Source organism: Macaca thibetana, chromosome 18 (assembly GCF_024542745.1).
Source record: "Macaca thibetana thibetana isolate TM-01 chromosome 18, ASM2454274v1, whole genome shotgun sequence".
NCBI classification, from domain to species: Eukaryota; Metazoa; Chordata; class Mammalia; order Primates; family Cercopithecidae; genus Macaca; species Macaca thibetana.
The window spans coordinates 32,177,603-32,182,894 of record NC_065595.1 but is presented as its reverse complement, the minus strand read 5'-3'; the positions used below and the strand labels follow the sequence as shown (position 1 = coordinate 32,182,894).

At 38.2% G+C, this 5,292-nt stretch overlaps 1 pseudogene; it reads left to right on the top strand.

Moving 5' to 3' along the window:
* The first annotated feature begins 881 nt into the window (after positions 1-881).
* On the top strand, positions 882-1,858 carry LOC126941497 (DNA-directed RNA polymerase III subunit RPC7-like; annotated as a pseudogene).
* The last annotated feature ends 3,434 nt before the right edge of the window (positions 1,859-5,292 follow it).

Below are 5,292 nucleotides of genomic sequence, written 5' to 3'. Positions count from 1 at the left end.
AACCTAAAAACTCCACCAAAAAACTGTTAGAACTAACAAACAAATTCAATAAAGTTGCAGGATACAAACTCATCATACAAAAAGCATCCGCATTTCTATTTGCTAATAATGAACAATCTGAAGAAGAAAGCAAGAAAGCAATCCCATTTACAATAGCTAGGAAAAAAGCAAACCCAGAAGTAAATTTAACCAGAGGTGAAAAATCTCTACAATGAAAAACTATAAGATACTGATGAAAGAAAATTGAAGAGGACACAGGAAATGAAAAGATATTACATGTTCATAGATTAGAAGAATATTGTTAAAATGTCCATACTGCCAAAAGTGATGTACAGATTCAATGCAATCCCTATCAAAATACCAATAACATTCTTCCCAGAAACAGAAAGAACAACCCTAAAATTTATATGGAATGATTGAAGACCCTGAATAGTCAAAGCAATCCTGAGCCAAAAGAACAAAGCTGGAGATATCACACTACCTGACTTCAAAATATACTACAGAGCTATAGTAACCAAAACAGCACGGTGCTGGCTTAAATATAGACACATAGATCAATGGAAAAGAATAAATTAAGAACCCAGAAATAGCTCTTTGGCCCTGAGGTCCTACAAAAGGCCAGAGGAGTACAGGTACTCAGGGAGGCTGCACAGTCCCGGGCCTATATTGATCACCACGTCCTGCTTGGAGCCACGCTTGGAGCCATGCACCAGCCAGATGTTGGCACGGTTGCCCAACTCATAGAAGCGTTCTTGAATCCAGAAGATACTACCACCTAGAGACTTGTGGGCATACCACTCGAGCGCCAACATGCTGGGCAGCGGTGCAGCCAGGCGGATGCCTTTCAGAATTTGCCCACTCATCTAGTATAACTAGTTCTGATGGCTGGGAATAAAGGAAGAGGAGGATGTGCTGCTTATACCTTTAATATTGAGGCTGTTGGATTTAGCAAAGGTGAAAAGTTACCTTATGTAGTGTTGAAACCACCCCCACTATTTCCTGATGCAAATTATAAATCGGTGGCACTGAAAACAGAAAATGAAGAGTATATACTGGCTTTGAAACAGGAGTTGAGAGAAACAATGAAAAGAATGCCTTATTTTGGCTGGGCGCGGTGGCTCAAGCCTGTAATCCCAGCACTTTGGGAGGCCGAGACGGGCGGATCTCGAGACCATCCTGGCTAACACGGTGAAACCCCGTCTCTACTAAAAAAATACAAAAAACTAGCCGGGCGAGGTGGTGGGCGCCTGTAGTCCCAGCTACTCGGGAGGCTGAGGCAGGAGAATGGCGTGAACCCGGGAGGCGGAGCTTGCAGTGAGCTGAGATCCGGCAACTGCACTCCAGCCTGGGCGACAGAGCGAGACTCCGTCTCAAAAAAAAAAAAAAAAAAAAAAAAAAAAGAATGCCTTATTTTATTGAAACACCTGAAGAATGACAAGATATTGAAAGGTATAGTAAAAGATACATGAAGGTATATAAGGAAGAATAGATACCAGATTGGAGAAGACTTCCAAGAGAGATGATGTCAAGAAATAAATGTAAAAACACAGGCCCAAAACCCAAAAAGGCAAAAGACACAGGCAAAGGCACTTCACTCACTAATACTTCAGATGTGTTGAAAAAAATTGAGGAATTGGAAAAGAAAGGTGATGGTGAAAAATCAGATGAGGAAAATGAAAAGAAAGAAGGAAACAAAGAGAAAAGTAAAGGTGATGATGATGACGATGATGCTGTAGACGAGGAGGAATATGACGAAGACGAGCAAGAAGAGGAAAATGACTACATTAATTCATACTTTGAAGATGGAGATGATTTTGGCACGGACAGTGATGACAACATGGATGAAGCAACCTATTAAGCATGAAATTTTTCAAAAAATATTTTTATGATGCAGCTTTTGAACATTTGGACAGATTTGTTTTGTATTGTTTTCCGATAAGAAATAAGTATTTTTGTTTCTGGTTTTATTTTTTTGGACAAATATTTGTTACCAAAATATGCAAAACCACTTTGAGTTTACATACTAGTTACCTTACATATTAGTCCCTGACATATTCTAAACACCTCTGCCATCTCTCTTATGTACTCTTGTGGATTTTTTTGTATTATTTGAATATGAATGTGTGTAAAGAATTTTTGCTCTCTTAATCTATGTATACGTACTTGAAGAAATCTTGATTAAGTGCTGATCTTTTGTAAAACTATTGCTAGTCATAATGGATTTCTATAACCTGAAAGTTGATATAATACAGCACATGGGGTACTTTTAAAACAAAGAAACTTGGAAATAATTTTATTTTTTACTTTTACACGGTATGTTCTAGACTACTGCATTATGACTACATAAACCAACCTGAGCTCTTACAAGTACAGAATTGTGAAATAGAGGTTTTGTGATGGAAAACATACACACAGGGAAAAATACCAAACTGAGCAATATAAATTTCACAGCTCACATCTTAGCAGTATAAATAAATTTTCACATGGGGTGAATATTATAAATACTTGAATTTGGGACAAACTTAATACTGTATGATATATAAATTAATTATCCCACTGTAATAACTTTGACATCTTCAAATAGTTGGGCTTATGAAAAATTTGACTAAGATTTTAATTTTAAACTTTATGTAAGTGTGAAATAAGTTCTGGTCATATAAATATCACTGTAGAATGCATGTGTGTGAACTCTGTGAACTGTGGTGGCCTTTTATGTTTCAGAGTACTCAAGCTATACAATTATTTATATAAAAATACAAAATGAACTCAGGTCATTTTGAAATTAAGATTAATTTTTTTGTTGTTTAAAGCTAGCTCCCCTAACTATATATTTTTGGGGAAAAAAAAATACCTAAAAATCTCAGCCTACAAAGACTTTCAAAAATGCCAAAAATTTTCAAGGAAATTCATATTATGTATTTCAAAAATGATTTCTCAATGTTATCTACCAAAAGAAATAATTTAATTTTTCCACTTTGGGAAGATATCATTATCCTCTAATGTGAGAATCAGATCCCTAGATTCTATTTCTACCCGTACTATTAAACTCAACCTAGGCCGGGCGCGGTGGCTCAAGCCGGTAATCCCAGTACTTTGGGAGGCCAAGGCGGGTGGATCACGAAGTCAGGAGATCGAAACCATCCTGGCTAACATGGTGAAACCCCGTCTCTACTAAAAATACAAAAAACTAGCCGGGCGTGGTGGCGGGCGCCTGTAGTCCCAGCTACTCGGAGGCTGAGGCAGGAGAATGGCGTAAACCCGGGAGGCGGAGCTTGCAGTGAGCCGAGATCGTGCCACTGCACTCCAGCCTGGGTGACACAGCGAGACTCCGTCTCAAAAAATAAATAAATAAATAAATAAACTCAACCTTGAGCCTGAAAAAAATTTAAAAAAAAGAACCCAGAAATAAATTAATGTATTTACAGTCAATAGATTTTTGACAATGACATCAAGAACATACATTGGGGAAAAGACAGTCTCTACAATAAATGTTGCTAAGAAAGTTAGATACTTGTATGCAGAAGAATGAAACTAGACCCCTATCTCTCACCATATACAAACACCAACTGAAAATGGTGTTAAAGACTTGAATCTGAAGACCTGAAACTACAAAACTACTAGAAAGAAACATGGGGAAATGCTTCCTGACATTAGTCTGGGCAAAGATTGTTTTTAAATAAGATCTCAAAAACACAACAACAAAAGCAAAAATAGAAAAATGGGATTCTAGGATTCTATCAAACTAAAAAGCTTCTGCACAGCAAAGGAAACAATCAACAGAGTAAAGTGACAACCTGTAGAAGGGTAGAAAATATTTGAAACTGTGCATCCAGAAAGAGATTAATAAGCAGGACATATGGAACTCAAACAACTCAACAGCAAAAAAGCAAATAATCAGATTTTTAAATGAGCACATGAGCTGGTGGTTGTGTGCCTGCAGTCCCAGCTACTTGGGAGGCTGAGGCAGATAGTTCTTTGGGCCCAGGAGTTCAAGTCCAGCCTGGGCAACAAAGCAAGACTCCCTATTCAAAAAAATAAAAGGGCAAATGATCTAACAGACATTTCTCAAAAGAAGAAAAACAAATGGCCAACAGGTATATGAAAAATGCTCAACATTGCTAATCTTTAGGAAAATGCAAATCAAAACCACAACGAGATATCCTGATCAAAAAGACAAAAAAAAAAAAAAAGTCGGCAATCATGCAGGGAAAGGGGAACTCTTATACACTGTTGGTGGGAATGTACATTAATATGGCCATTATGGAAAACAGTGTGGAGGTTCCTCAAAAAACTACAAACAGAAATACCACATGATCCAGTAATCCCCCCACAAAAGAAAGAAAACCAGTATATTAAAGAGATGTCTGCACTCCATGTGTATTTCTGCCCTATTCCCAATAGCCAAGATACAGAATCAAGCTAAGTGACCATCAACAAATGAACAGATAAAGAAAATGTGTATGCATGTTCATATATATACACACACACACAAAATGGAATACTTTTGGCAAGAAGAAGAATGAAATCCTGTCATTTGTAACAGCACGGATAAGCCTGGAAGACATTATATTAAGTGAAATAAGCCAAACACAGAAAGACTAATATTGCGTGTCCTCACTCATACGGATAAGCTAAAAGAGCTGATCTTATGGAAGTACAGAGTAGAGTAGTGGTTACCAGAGGCTGGGAAGGGCAGAGGGAGAGGTCTGCTAATGGATACAAGATTGCAACTAGATATGAGGAATACCTGTTAGTGTTCTATAACAGCAGTCCCCAACCTTTTTGGCGCTGGAGACCAGTTACATGGAAGACAATTTTTTCACAGACAGAAAGTGGGGATTGCAGGGGATGGTTTCAGGATGGTTCAAGTACATTACATTTATTGTGCACTTTATTTCTACTACTATTACATTGTAATATATAATGAAATAATTATACAACTCACCATAATGTAGAATCAGTGGGACCCTGAGCTTGTTTTCCTGCAACTAGATAGTCCCATCTGGGGGTGATGGGAGACAGTAACAGATCATCAGGCATTGGATTCTCATAGGGAGTGTATAACCTAGATACCTCACATGCACAGTTCACAATAGGGTTTACACTCCTATGAGAATCTAATGCCACTGCTGATCTGACAAGAGGTGGAGCTCAGCTGGTAATATGAGTGATGGGGAGTGGCTGTAAACACAAATGAAGCTTTGCTGGCTTGCCCTGCCACTCACCTCCTGCTGTGCAGTCACAGACTGCTACCAGTTCATAGCCCAGGGGTTGGGGACCCCTGTTTTATAA